The sequence below is a fragment of the Anoplophora glabripennis genome, unplaced genomic scaffold (assembly GCF_000390285.2).
Source record: "Anoplophora glabripennis isolate ALB-LARVAE unplaced genomic scaffold, Agla_2.0 scaffold6, whole genome shotgun sequence".
In the NCBI taxonomy this organism is placed as follows: domain Eukaryota; kingdom Metazoa; phylum Arthropoda; class Insecta; order Coleoptera; family Cerambycidae; genus Anoplophora; species Anoplophora glabripennis.
In genome coordinates this window covers 668,352-684,578 of record NW_019416749.1, presented here as the reverse complement: position 1 = coordinate 684,578, position 16,227 = coordinate 668,352, and the positions used below count along the sequence as shown (strand labels likewise).

The 16,227-nt window shown below is 30.3% G+C and overlaps 1 protein-coding gene across 2 annotated transcripts in view; it reads left to right on the top strand.

Moving 5' to 3' along the window:
* Positions 1-11,134: 11,134 nt before the first annotated feature.
* Positions 11,135-16,227, top strand: part of LOC108911080 — a 259,915-nt gene continuing 254,822 nt past the window's right edge. For both annotated transcript variants that reach the window (XM_018715925.1, XM_018715918.1), the window contains exon 1: positions 11,135-11,353. The gene's annotated coding sequence lies outside the window, so the exon portion shown is untranslated. The remainder of the gene's footprint in view (positions 11,354-16,227) is intronic.

The following is a 16,227-nucleotide window of genomic DNA, read 5'->3' as shown; positions in this document are numbered from 1 at the left end:
AATTAAATTTTCAACAAAATCATCTCTTTTTTCTCGAATGGTTTCTCAAATGTTAGGGGTATAATTTTAGTAATAAAAAAACGAATTTTTAAAAAATTATGCCTCTAGGGTGTGTCTACCTTCTACTGTCTAAAAAATAATATATTTAAATCATTAAACTGGTTTGTTCAGCCATTCACCTTTAGAGTTAAGGTTATTTTTTTATGACCACATATTAATTAGACAGTATCATAAACAAATCCATGAACATGTAAGCAACGACGTCGTGTTATTTCCACCCAAGGAATCTACCCTTAACCTTGAAGTACGGCCCATTTGCTTCTGAACAGCCTGTATACATCAATATACACATGGAATATATGAATATATATCTCCAGAAAACATGCCACTAGGTGTGCCCACGTTTTTATCTCTGTCGTTACCTTTATTTTTAAATTATACCTAGACTTCCTGCCTCTAACGACCCAAGTGTGACCGCAAAAGTAACTAGGTAGTTACTTGTTACTTAAGCATGCAGTTGATACGGCCCAGCCATGTTTACGTTTCTTAATTAACGTCATTATATGGGTTCCATTGTTCAATTATTGTTTAATTACAATGCACCATTATATATCAGTGTATTGTTTAGATCTGTCTGCATGTTTGGCACCCAGACCATATGGGGTCTATAAAATCTTTTAAAGAAACGTCACGTAGTTTGTTCTGCTTTCGTTGCTTCGGGCTAAGGCCAATTTAAAAGCACGTCCAGTGTACGATTTCTCGCCTCAAATGAGCCCGTTTATCTCTTTTCAACTGCACCGGTATTCGAAGGTGAACAAAGACGGAGTTCAGGTGGCGTACACAAATAAAGATAACCAAAACACTCCCAAGTAATCGACATTCCACTGAATGAGTAGAGATTTCATAATTTTCAAGCGTAAATACCTATTAGATTACACATAATTGTTTACAGTTTGATGGGCTTGTGATATTTCAATGGAAGTCGAGGAATTTTTTCATTTTACATTAGTTGGTGTTGATATACTGGGCGCGACAAGATCAGAAGATACTAACGCGGATGCAGTTCCACAAGCCAAACATTAGTAATAAAAGTATTTTCTAATGCATGTTCTTGTAGTAGGTGTAGAAACTTCTTAGAGCTTGTGTAGATCTCCTTAAACATAGGAAGCTTCTACGAATTTGCTGTATTCTTTGGGATCTTCATCGTAGAATTTTAGAATGTCTGGGTGGATGAAGTAGGTACTAGAATTATAATTCTAGACCGGAAGTAATGTGGTCACAAAAAATTGTAAAAATTTTTAATAACCTTTCGAATTGTAAAAATATGTTATTTATGAATCAAAATGTTTTATAAATTAAGGTGCAAAGGCTTTATACAAGGCAAGTAGTAATAAATTAGGAGCGTTTTAGAAGTAATGTCCAGGTTTTGTTTCTAATTACTGAACGGTATTAGAGCTGACGTTCGATCCCAGTGCTTCATGATCCGCAGAAGTCTTGTAGTCTTGACCCATCTTTGGATTGTACTCGCCTGGAATGAATGGTGGACTTATAGCCTGATGTTATATCTCTTTGCACCCCGATGCACCCTTTTCAAAACTGAAAGGGGTGCATTTAAAAATTAAAAAATTTTAATTTATTGTAGCTCGAAAACGAAGCAAAATTTCGCTATAGTTCATAGGAAAAATTATTTAGAGAATTGAATTTCCCATCGAAATAGCTTATTTAAAAAATTTAAAAATAAATCGTTAATAAACAATTTGAAAAAAGCAAAAAAAATTTTTTTAATTTATTTTTTTTTGCCGCTACTTTTTTTTGAGTAAAGATAGGTATAGGTATTGCTTCATAAAAAAAGTAGATCAAATTTTCTTCAAAAAAAGAGGTTGTACAAAATTTTTGGATGAGAATTGACTGGTATATGGCCGCTCAAACTTGGCCAATTTTTCGATTTTCGTCGCGTTTACCCTTATACGTTTTAATTCTCATTTTTTGCAAAAAAGGAAGAATTCGTTCAAGGACTTTCATCAGAATACTTGTTCGAATGGCCATTAAAAATGAAACAACCGCGGTGTGTTATTGCAGATTTTTAAATATAACACGAAAACGAAGCAAAATTTCGGTATAGTTCATAGGAAAAATTTTGTAACGAACTGAATTTCCCATCGAATTGGCTTATTTAAAAAATTTAAAAGAAAAATTTTATGCAAAGAATCGTTAATAAACAATTTAAAAAAAAAGTAAATATTTTAAATATTTTTTGGATTTTCGTCGTTTTTAACATAAATTAGAGTCAAAAAAGTAAAAAAAAAAAACAAAATTTAGATTAGTAGTAAAGTAGTAAGTAAAATAGCCAAAAAAACAAAACATGTTTTACCGAAAATTACGACAGGTACACTATTTTATAAAATTTCAGTTACAAATTTTAGTTTGTTACACTTTCTTCCTCTTGTTTTATTTCATTTAAACTGGTATAAAATGAAAGTGAATGTGTTTCGCATATTTTACTGTAAGTTAATTAGTTCAAAACAGAAATGGGTAAAAGACATAAGGCTATATGTAAGAAAAGTAAAACAGCTCAGTAAATATATACATTTCACTTTTTTCCGGTCCGGAAGCCGGCAGCTAAGTTCTATTCTATTTTTAGACATTCTTTACATTCACTACGTTCCCAGAAAGCCCTCCAGTCACTGCGAAATAGAAACCTTTATTAAAATCAGTTGTGTGTGTAAAATTATTTTAAGATCAAAATCCACCAGGAATTTTCCATTAAATTGTGTCCATTTTTAAAAAAGCACCTTGTATAGCCTTAATACTGAAAAATAGATACTAAATATCAACTGTGTGGTATCAACAGAAAGGCAATTTAAAGGGTTTTCAGACTAATAGCATAATTTACGCGCTGTTGTGTTTAAATCTTATGTTTATGCTATATGTTTGAAAACACTGTCTACAAAATGTGCAGATACCAATTATACAAGATTCTGAAAAGCCTAAGATAATCAGATAACAAATATGCCACCGCACATTCAAAAATTAAACCCTCTGGTTGAGTTGCAGAACCTGTATATTATTCCAATGCACAACTGATACAAAATATCTGTTTTAGATTATATTTTTTCTATTGTATTTATAACTTCTGTTTTCAGTCATTTTCTTTGCAATAATTCTTAAATAATTTTGGTTTATTTCTTTTTCTGTTAAAATTCGTGATGCAACTATTGACAAAAAGGAAGACTTTTGAAACGTATCTGTTTACAAAACAATAACAGTTGTTTAGTTAGCACTATTTGATGAAGACTCTGGGTGGTGAAAGAATTGTTATGGTTTGGTAAACTAATTGTGGTTATGGCAAAACAATTTAATTTTATCCGTTACTGCATTTGTGCATTATTGCAACATATACCTACTGGAACATACCATTAATGTGCGGATTTAAATAAAGAAGTCCTATTTTTTTGTAAAACTGAAAATTGATGGGGAAGAATGTATGTAACTACTCACAGTTAATACATTTTCAATGTAATTTATGAAGTGTCTAATAAAATATTTATAACGAAAGTTATAAAATTTAAATGGAACACATTTGCAGCTAGCTATACGTGATCGTAAAATCTAAAAAAAAGAATTTTATATACTCTACTATTCATAGTTTTGAAAAATGATTTAATCTTCATTCGTCTCAATTTAGTCATATTACAAAAGAAAATTGTATAGAGAAAACTAAAAAATCTAGTACTGATTAATTAAACAAACATTTTACAAACACTAAAATACATATTTTTCAATGATTCAGAAGTATAAATTACTTACTATTAGATGATAATACGTATAAAGAGAATATGTAGTTGCTTTTTAACACATATTTGTTTAATGTACCCATATGTTTAAAACATTGCTATAGGTATATCGAAATCAAACCTCCTCAACTTTCTCTTTAATTAGTCATTGCAGTCACTTTATTTGCTTTGTTCTGATTATTTTCGTTTGGCAATACCAAATCATTCACTCAAAAAAAAGAAAACTATGAAAGAGTCGCAGTCTAGAGTAATAGTCAGATTCCATGACAGGGTAATCAACAGTCACAAATCGCCAGAATCCGAAGAAATCAAGTGTCAGGATATAAACCGAACAGCAGTCCTCGAGAATTAGCAGCGCCCCCATGAAGAGCGATCGAACGCTCACCCTGACTTGACTACCTCTGCCAGTTCTTTGATATTCTTTTATGTTATATGCGAAAATAAATTTTGCAACATGTTATATCTAAATAAAAATGTAAAATAAATTTAAATACTATGCAGATTAATTAAGTATTTCTTACTTACATAATTTTAATTATGGCTATATTCTTATATAAAAAATGAAACATACCTTAAATGGAAATTACTAGTTCCTAGCATTACGTAACGATATTAATAAATTTTTATAAATAACTGTTATTAATAAGTCGTAATAATACACGTATGCGCTTTTATATAATCTAACACTTACATTATATAAACGTGCGTACAGATGCTTACAGTTTTGTACTATCATTAAATGAGAAGTTTAACTCGAATTACTTAGATATTTAAGTCACGTGAATATATTCCTTATAATTTTCTTCTTCTATTTCCGCTTATCAAAAACACATTGCCTTTACGGTTTTGTTTTTATGCCTTATCGAGAAATTATCAACAAAGTAAACTATTAAGATTTGTTCTTGTAATATTTGTCTAAGTAATTTAATTATAAGTTACCTAATATTGCAAGGAATTAATTAAATTATATCAAGATTGTTCAGCATTCAGTTTTGTTATTTTTAAAGTGTAATATTTTGCAATGAACTGTACATTATGCCTGCTCCAGATACAAAGTAGTACGTTGAACATTGCTTTTACAGCTAAATCGTATATAAATATCCACTGAACCTAGACTCAGCAATAACAGTTAATTTTATCAGCTAAATTTTAATATATATTACATGCTCAAGCTTGTTTAATTGAGACTAAAAATAATTAAAAGCGGCAATTTATTCCTCACGCTAACGTCTCAGGGTTTGTGGGTGACCCAGATGCTTTTGAACACAACTAAAAATATGATTCAATTTTGTTTGTTTTACTTAAAACAAACCTTATCATAGCCGTACTGTACTTTATTAAGGAGCTCCCACTTCCAAGCGGCAACATAGAGTCTATAGCTTCTGAGACTACATCGTCATAGGTATAGGCATAGGCATATAAAATTCTTGCCAAAATCGGTATTTCAAAATATATCAGTTTGCTCTAAGATTATCGAGCTAAACTGTCATTCAGTCTCTGGCTCGAAACTTCACCCCCAAGGTTTGAAAATATACTCCTGGTAAATAAATAAATTATTGCAATGCATTTGTTCTACAAATCTAGGATCTAGATCTAGATATAGAAATGTGTAAAAAATTATCTTCACGCATTATTTTGTATTTGTAAGATACTTATGAATTATTAATATCGTAGTTGAGAATTACTTCAAATATTGCACTCTTGTACCTTTACGATAATAAAAAAAAATACAAGCTGGATGAATGTGTATAATGAAGAAATACAGTACAATGATGGGAAATGTCTGTTATTGTTAACAACAACTAATTTTTACAGATAAAATATAGTTATTTGTTATTTATTTACTAAGCATTTCAACATTGGATAGTGTACTATGTTCAACACTTCCAATGCTTTGTCCCGACAAATGATCATTTTCAAGGTGATACAAACAAATTGGATAATTTTTTAGGGACATTGACACAGGTAGGTACTGTCGAAATCATATCATGTAATAAATTAGTTTTCGCTTTTTCGGAAGTTAGGTGCTCTTTATTTAATTAGATTTAATTCCACACCAAATATAAAAAAATGTTGTTTTGTTGTAAATTTATGGGAGCATTGATTTAAATTGTTCCAGAATGTTAGTAGTAATAGTAATATTCGAATATTTCTGTAAAATTTATACAAAAGTGTTGCAAACTATCGGATGTTTCCCAATGTAAACAAAAAACGTAGGTAAATGAGAGTATAATGTTTAATTGGAAATAATGAAATTGTTAATTAGTGGACATTCCAATCAAAGTTATTTAATGAATGTATATGAAACCACAATTAACCGAAATAATAATATATTTACAATGAATGTTAAGCAAGTATTATAAATTTAAAGGAAAATTAAAAATATAATGTATTTACTTATACGATTCCACAAATCTTCTGGAGTTTCATTTGGTGAACAATAAAAAAATCCTTCCAATTTCCTCAAAGAACATGATCTCAATAAACACAAAAAAATCAGCTTTATTACTTGTAAGATGTAACGCCTTTTAATTTCATAATTAAAGCCTTATGCAATGAGTAGCCTATCTCTCTCAAGAAATTTCTTTCCTCGCATTTTAGTTATAATTCAGAAGGTACTGATTGCAATTAAAATAACCTGCATTTATATTTGTTTTTTCCTTATTTCTACTCTATTTGCACAATACAGACTTGTGACTATCATAGTTTCAAACTTATGTGGAAAATTGATCGCAAATCGTTTTTATCTATCTAAAAATTACGTGCCCTATTCTATTTAGCTTGAGCTATTGAAGCTAATGTAACACATTTTTCAGACCTACCAATTTCAACTTGAGCCTCATATAAAATTGGAACAGAATACATAATCACTGATATTTGAATTTATATATGTGGGATATATAAATTTTTATTTTAGATTATTCTGTAGGACTACATATTCACTCGAATAAACTAAAAAGTTCTAAAAAATTGGTAAAACTAAATTTACTCTGTTATTGAATTATATTTATCTAATTGAAATATATAATTATTGGTTAACACTTTACAATAATATCGAATATTTATTATTTGGTGGAATGTCCTAAGTAAACAGAGTATATTTAACACAGCTACATATCTAAAATTATCTACGTATAGGTATGAAAAATAAAACAAACATAAGGGACATATGTTCTGTCCTCTTCTGATTACTAATACTTTCTTATCGGGAAAAGAAGGCCAGAAGGCATTTTAATGTTGTCGTTAAAGCTTTACATTAAAATTTAGCATGGAAACTACGACAAATATGAATACTAATTACTCATAACTAACTCGTATAATATATTAATTCTGTAGATTTTAGTACTTTTACATCTGTCGATAACTTTTACTTTGTTTTATCTTCCTTGTAGAAATGGTACAACCGGGGTGAAGGGAAGATACTCTACTCAATTCTGTTATAAAATGTGATAATTAGAAGTATCGTAACGTAATTACTATAGAACAGAGAATGTGGCAAGAAGAACCATGCTGTTTTTTTTTCAATTTATGTGTTTATCGATTTCTTGTAGATAAGTAACGACAGTCGTTAAAATATTGATCCTTTTGATATACCTCGGAAAGAAATTTTGTGCTGTTTACATTAGTTAATGCGGATCGTTTAACGTGAATAGCTCGTAAATGGTAACAGATGTAGAACCACTTTCACTTCAGCAATGTAATAAAAATATCTAGGTACTTAACAATTTTTTATTAAATATTCATTAATTTTCTCATTAAATTTAGAATATGTTCCAGCACGTAGCAAATGAAAATAGCATGAACAGAGCAAATGAATTGTTATACTTATTGGCGCCTTCCTATGGTGCATCCAAGAACATGGGTAGGTACTTGGTCATATAACAATAATTGTAAACCCTACATGGTGCAAGAACATGCTATATGTAAGTTGTTCAGAAGAGGCAAAAGAAGTTTTTTGCCTAAACTATATATTATATTATATACTAGTTTAAAAGGATGCTCCTCTGTAAGATAGATATTTAGTGGCCAATTGACTATTTTAGTGTGACGTCACATATTTAGGCAACCCGTAACAAACTGTCATAGTTGAAATTGCACAGACTAAATCTGAGCCTTGTGCACTATTTACATAGATACTATACAGGGTGTTTCATAATTAGCTGCCAACCCTGAACAGGCCGATTCTATGATCAACACTAAGTAAATTACTATGAAATTGACCAAAGTGGGATTAATTCAAGAGCGATTTTCTCAGAAACCGTTAAAGATAACGATTTGAAACAAGAGTACCTTTTTAACGTAAAACAGTTCGGGAAAACGGAATTTGCTGTCCAATTTGTTAAAAAGTCAAAGATGAAAAAGTTACACACGCAAAGTACCAAGGGNTTTAGATCACTAGACTCTTTTAGTGTGACGTCACATATTTAGGCAACCCACCACAAATTTTCATAGTTGAAATTGTACAGACCGAATCTGACCCTTGTGTACTATTTACATAGATAAGTACTATAAAAATAAACAACTTTAAATAAATTTATTTTTACAAGGATTTAGAAGTATTTAACCAACACGTGGTTCGTAAAATAGATACACTAATATGTTTAAAACTTGCAAAAAAACGATATAAAAATATTCCTAAATTTAAATAAAGTAAAAATTTGTTAATCCTAATGCGCATGCTCGGAAGGAATAGCCTCATACGCAGGTGAAATCTTGTCGATATGTCATCGCTGTCAGCATATTTTCTCTTCTTTTGTTAATCTTAGCATTTTCTAGTTCTACTAAGTATTTTTTGTTTTTCTTGGTGTTGGGCTGTGTCAGTGTATTTATCGAGTGTTTTTTTCTTCAAGTAGTTTATTATAGACGTTCTCTTAACCATAACCAAACTTTTCTTAAATTATATCCTGTTGCGAGGTTAAGTATTTAACGTAGTGGTCGTAGGTAAAGTATAGTACGTAATACATGGTGTAATGCAATTACGCACTCATAGAATTACGCACTCGCCGCTACGCGGCGTCGTGCGTAATTTTCCATTCGTGCGTAAAATGCTTTTTACAACACTTATTACGTAATATACTATTAATGTGCATGCTCAGTGACATTAACAATTTTAATTTATTAATTACTATAAAAGTCAATATTGTTCTATAAATTTAAATATATCAATTTTATAATTCTTTAAGTTTGTTACTGGAATTTGAAACTTCTTAAATATTTCTAATTTTATACTCTTAACGAATATCTAAATTTTTTTTCTAACTTTTTTAACTGTTTTTTAACTGTTAACTATTAACTGTTTTTGTTAAACTGTTTAACTGTATGTTTTTTAACTCTTTATCGGTCATTATCAATTGCTCGTATAATCTTTCTATATCATTACAATTTAGTTGTTAATTTGTGAAAAAATGTACTTACTGATGTATAATTTGTCAATAAAATCTATCTATCTATCTATCTATCTATCTATCTATCTATCTATCTATCTATCTATCTATCTATCTATCTATAATATATTGCCAGAATATCGCGATATTTAAGGTCATGACATAGAAGACATTTTTTTGGACTTATGTCCAGAGTACATAATGTCGAAAATCGATCAAGTAAAAATATTGAGAAATTATTAGGCCAAATATGGCAACCCTATGGGGTTGCCTATTATTTGGCGTACCTATGTGACGTCACTACTAAAAGGGTCTATTCGGTAATGAGCAGCACGCAGGGTTTTGATTAACTTCCATCTGGACAATGTGTACTATGAGGTTGCCTATTATTTGGCAGATGAGACGCCACTACTAAAAAGGTCTATATATTGAATTAATTTTTTATTAGATGCCACTCTGACAAAGCTGAATAAACATTTTTTATATAAATTGAAGTGAATTAGTGAATATAAGAATTTTCCCTCACTCTAATGTTAAAAATTTTTTCAACCCGGGAGATCCTGTACCTTTTTAATGCTTAAAAAAAATTCCGCTACAGAAAACGTTTTTCATTACACTATAATAAAATTAACTATTTTGTATCGTAAACTAATTCATTTATGATTAAATGTAGTTCCAGTTGTTTTAAAGACATTTGTTTGTACACGCAAATCTTTAATTTTATCAAAAAAGGGATAACATGGAATTTCAAATTTTGAAAACCATATTCTCAGGTTTGTATAAAAGGAGACATACATATAATAAAGAGAAAAAAAAACATATTTTAGTGTAATTTTTAAAACATTTAAAATACCAGTATTTTTAGCACTTTATTTTGCTGGTACAACAAAAGGTCTCTATTTTAAGGTTATTTTAAAATCAAATTTTTTGAGCTATGTAGGAATGAGTACATTAAATCAAACAAATAGGTAAAAACCTAATGTCATACTTTTTTTAATAATACAAACTGTTAAATGATGAGTTCGGGTTATTGTTATTGCAAGCACCGTTCTCAACAAACACGTCAAGGCATTCTTTGCGAGGTCTTAATTAGCAGTTCAGTGACATACATGTTTTGTTTGAAACGCCTATTAAGTGATTGACAAATGCTCGACTTATTTGATATTCTCTGCGGTCTCCGTGGGATTACAGAATGTTTTCATGTAGTAATATTGTGCGGTACCGCGAATGTGACACATTGACCCAGCACTGGTCTTAACGGACTTATAAATACTTCTCCCACATTCCTTCAGCTGGTGTTAGCTTGCAATTTTGCTAATTCTTTGCCTGTAAAATGCTAGTTCTGACCTTATTTGTATGAAGCCCAACAATGTTTATATATGTAAATTATGACGATGATGGTGCTTATACAATGTGTCTTTGAAATGGTGTAACAGTATTCACAAATATGGAATAAAAAGTTCCTATGAGCATGGCCAGCAAATGCATAATTAGGGAGCTAGAGGCCTTAGAAGAGTACACTTACAAAGTTAGGTAACGAATATGTTAACACTTGTATAAATTATCTTATGCTAAAATGTAGCAATAAAGTTTATTGTTAAAATCTAATAATATTTTCTTGAAAATGATTATTATAAAGTAATTTTAATTCCACTATTAGATTGTAAATTTAGGTACACACCAAAATTGAAAATATGTAATTATAGTACCTCAATGTGAATGAGGTATCTATGTACATACGTATATTTAAAAAGTTATTTTTAATCATTTATAGCGCCTGCCATAGGCAACAGACATATCGCGAGGACGCATTACCAGTTGCCTGAATTCAGGGGTCCGTAAAGTGTCTCAAGTAAGCTCAAGGATTTTCGAAGTTGCAGGCAGCGCTAAAAGATGCCACTGAAATCTCTGAAAGCTTCCGACTTTTTTCGTTGGCTTAAAATGGTGGCCTGTCAAAGTAACAGAACGTATCTAGGGCGGGGAGTTATTACAGTTCCGTGCGATCTAATTTCGTATAAGCGTAAATTAATGCGTTAAAAATATTCGTGTACGTGATGAACCCTTAAAGATGTATTTGTTAATTGTGCTCCATTGCAGTTCCGTGGTCGTGACACAAAGTGCTTATTTTAATTAGTGTGTAAGTGTGTGTGTGTATGTGCAACATCGTAACCAAAGGTAAACAATACAGTTTTCATCTCTTTCCCACGTACAAAATAGAGAAAGAAATTTGTCATGATTGTTAAATTAAATTAAATTCCCATATTCGCGCATACACCTCGCATTTTCAATCTAAATTGTTTCAAAAGTTTTTTTATCAACTTTCCCTTGGCCGAGGGTTAATCAATGTTAAGGTACTATGAAGTCTTTATATAATAGTTGTTCTAAGGGCGCAGGTTTCAATTATTGTTGAGGAAAACCGTTTCTCGTAAATACGTGGTAAACGTTCTTCAGTTAGATGTTTTCTAATTATAAAAAAGTGGTCAGAAAATCAATCCAGTGTTCCTTGAACATAGGCTGCGATTGTTTAAAGACAAGGGGAGTTGTTGAAAGAAAGTTACAACAACAAAGTACTAAATAGAATGGATTAATGCTGCGTAATTAACGTGTAAATCTTAAAATAAGATTGCTTGTGTTACAAATATTCTATTTAGATATTTACAAATACGAGGTCAAGCAAAAGTAACGGTGTTAAATGTGTGGGCTGTTTGATTAGATAAAAAAATTGTTCAGCTAAATACTTAATCCAATAAATTTTATAAACATTTCTGAAAAAAATAACATTTATTTAGATGGTGGTTGCTTTTTTACCCATCAGACATCAACGGCGGTGTGTGATAAGGAGATAACTAAAAATCTCGATGTTGCAAATTAGCATGAAATTCACGAAATTAAACAGGAATAAAATAATAATGATCCATCTCATAGGTATGTATCTACCTACCAGGGTTAGTTAGGTACTAATCCGTGCAAATCAGAACCGTATCTAGGTACTTAGGAGGATTCATTGATCATAATAAATGTAAGATTATCAGTCTGCCTCTATTCAAAAGTCAACGCCTGCTGAGATAGCCTTTAAATTTAGTTTTGCTGAACCACATTTTCATTTCATTAGACGCTGACGTTTGAACAAGGGTAAGTTAGTCCAAACCGTAAAAAATATTTGTTCGATATACATCTAATACAAATTTACAAAAAAGAGTTAAAGTTTATTTAGATTAAAATGCTTCAAGGACTCAAATGTCCGTAATTAATTATGTAATTGACAAGCGGCCTTAGAAAGTTGCAATCCATTTTTCCTATGATGGAGAGCATTTTAGCGACATGCAACAAGTACTTATATCTTTCGCACAGTAAATCTTTTACAGAAAAAGTTTTGGATTAAAAGTGAGCTTATATTGACATTAGGCTAACTCGGAAACTGTGCTATAGGTACCAATTTTCATTTAAAGGATCGTAAAAAGAGTAAAAAAATAAATAAAAACAGATTTTATAAGTAACGGTCTGAAAGTTATGAAGGAAACAGGATTGTAGCAAGGTAATTTCATCTAAATCCGTTTATTTTCATGCAAGGAAACTACTCTTAAAGTCTGGCCCATTCATATAAATAGATACTTACGAAGCAAGTCGATTGGTAAACCGCTAGCGTAAAATTTTGTAAACGAATGCTAATTTTCTGTCTAATGTCTTTAAATTTCGATGTAATGCCATTTAATGCCTTAGTAATATATACCTTTGGATGGTAATGCCCTTGCAACACCTACCAATGCCTTGTTATTCCCCTAAATTGTCACTAGTTGCGCTTTTAAAATAAAATGAAATTTTATGTGACATGTGAGCTTATAAGCGTAGCTAAACGCCTATTCTTACGGTAAATTTACAACAATTTCACGACAAATTTATAAAAAATCTTCAAATTGGATTTGGGAGGTAAACCGTTGTGCAGAAGATCCAAGTCCTACTGGACATTTCAAGGCATTAGAAATTGGTAGATAAATTTAAAATATAATTTAGGTACAGATGTGGCAAAAGAAGTTTCCGGCCTAAGACGATTAAAGGCAGTTTAAATTGGAAATATTTTATTGGCCACAACTGTATGTCTAGGTACCTTGATTTATTCACATACTCTAACTAATAATAATGAAGCTAATAAAAGTACAGCATTTTTTTTTATTTTTATATAGCTGGGGAGTGTTTACACAAAGATATAATATGTACATTAATAGGAATTTCACTTTGAAATGAAAAAAATGCAGTGGGTTTAGAGGATTGATTTTGTAATAACATTTCTGACTAAAGAAGGGTTCAACCGTAGGTATTTCTATTTTGATAACAGTTCAGTATTATCTACCCACTAATTCATTAGAAATTATTGAATGAAATACTATTTCAAAGACCTTGGGTAAGATAAGATAAGGTATTGGTTGATATTTAAGGTTATATGTGTAGATACCTTTATTACTATATTCGATATTATGCTCGATATTGTATTTCCTCATCACAGTTATAAACAGTATAGGATTTAACTTCGGATTTAACGGATATCCACATCTTGAAAATTTATAATGAATTAAGTTGATAAATCAAATAGAATCAGTATACAAATATGTTTTTTTTTCTTAACAAGTTTTAAATTTTGGTAATAAATTCCACAAACTAGATAGGGTCCGTTATAGATCGCATCATCAGGAATGTTTCTACCCTTGTTTCATCGAAACTTATTCGCAGCGGTGATAAAATATCTTAGTCTGAAGAGAACGACCGTTCGACATTTACTGATGTAATATTTGCCTAATTAAATAATCTACTTCCAAGCTGGTCTTGGAGAGACGAAACGTTACATATAAAAACTGATTATGTCATTCGATAGAGGGCAAAAAGTTGTCATGAGAAAGTGTTCGTCTTTTTTCAATCACCTCAAACAAGGCTGAAATTAAACAAAAACGGATTCAAATATTTCGAAAACTAATCACGTTAGCCTCGATTTTTAGAGGCATAATGTTGGTCCCCTGATTACGCAACATTGCCCCCATTTATATATCTCACTGTTTCCGAGATCCCTGTAGTGAGAAGCAAATTTGTAACAGCCTGTAAGTATGTATATACCTACTGAATTATATTATATTTCAAAATTCTAGTCCGCTTTTCAACATTGGCTAAAGCGTCGATTTAATTTAATCTTACGTAAGTAAATTTAACAAATGCAAAAGTTATATGGAAGGAAACATTTGTATAGACTGTTATTATTACAATAAATAGAAATTAAGAAAAATATCGTCCATCTTAAAATTCAGCCCAGTAATCATATTCGGTGAGTTTTTCGTTAAATATTTGAACATTATCTAATAGTATTGTTGGTGGTATTAAATACAAAGCTATTAATCATTGTTGTGTATTTATAATAGATGTGGTATACGGCAGTGTACTATTACCCTCTCAATTACCCCTATACAAGTTAATAAGGGTACAATTATATTTATTTAAGTTAACCGCTTAAATACAGTATAAACAATGCTGATGGTCATATTGAATACATTAAATAACGATTAGAATGAACTATAAATATACATTTCTAGTAAATCTATAGTAAAAATAGCAACAGCATTTCGAAAGCCACTCTACTCGGATCCCTACACCTCATATTTCACAAAACTAAGTAAATATCTGCAATTTGCTAATGTAACTCGGCAACAGATGTTACCGAAGTGCCAGTGTGTTGCGTTGGATTCAGCATCAATTTGATTCTTGCAGCAAATACATTAGATCATAATTTTTCAGGCCTTGCGTTGAAAATTAAATGGAAAATTGAATATCTACATTATAGCGAGTTCTGTTGGCCAATTTGTAAACGAACAACTGGTATTGAATAGTTGTTTATGGCATAAAAGTACATGTGAATAAAAAATCGAATACAACAGGTAACAACCTTGTAACAAAGGAGTAATTTTTAACCTTTCTTTTTTTAAACACGTAAATAATGAATATAAAGTAAATTGTAAAAGAAAATTGAATGTTAAGAAATTGAAATATTAAACGGGCTCATCATTATTAATGTACTGATTGTGAGTAAATACAGATTTTTGCAGGGCTAAGATTACTGACAAAAACTGCACATCTGGTTCGTAAATCTGACAACTCTGTACTTTCATTACTTATTTGAAAGAAAATTTAAAATTTTTCAGACAGATTTATTTTTATTATATAAGGACTATGTTGCAATATCGTGTATATGGAAATCTTAAATCACTCATTTCGTACATTATTTTCAAAGTAATGCATATTCACGACGATAAATAAATACGATCTACGAAAAAAAGTTAAATATAAACTTTTTGGTTTCTGAGTTTCTGAGCCTTGAAAGTTGTCAAAAATAAAACTAATTTAATTAAGAACTTCATAACCCTTTTACCGATCGCGTTAAAATTTGGCACATTTATTTGAATTATTATAGTGTATTATTTCTCAAAGCTTTAGTCAAATCGATATACTGGGTGATAGTTTTCTCCGGTTACCTCTCCCTTTTAGCGGTGAAAACTTTTACAGTGGTCGTATTTTTTTAAAACGGGCAGCAACATTGAAAAGGTAGTTTTATTAAAAAAAAAATATTGCCTCTTAAGAAAATCGCCTACAGGAAGCCATTCCTGAGAAAAATGGCATTATTTGCAGGTCTGTACGTTTGAAGGCCTTCAACTTAAAAACCAAAAAGTTTTTATTTAACTTTTTTTCGTAGATCTTATTTATTTATCGTCAAACGTTGTCGGTCAAATTTACGGACACTCTGTATATCTGTTGTCGCAGTTTAGGTATTTAATAATTCAGTATAAAAATTTTAATACAAATATTTAATATCGATTTCAGAAGCAATTACTTTTCAGAATATTCTTTTCAAATTTGTAGCATTAAAACTTTTATTTGTATATTAATAATTAATAGATGAATTATTAATTATTACATCATTATTTACTAATAATAATTAATAAATAATTTTCTAATAATTACATATTCTAGATAGTGAAGTGTACCTGTATATGTTTAAAAATACGTACACATTC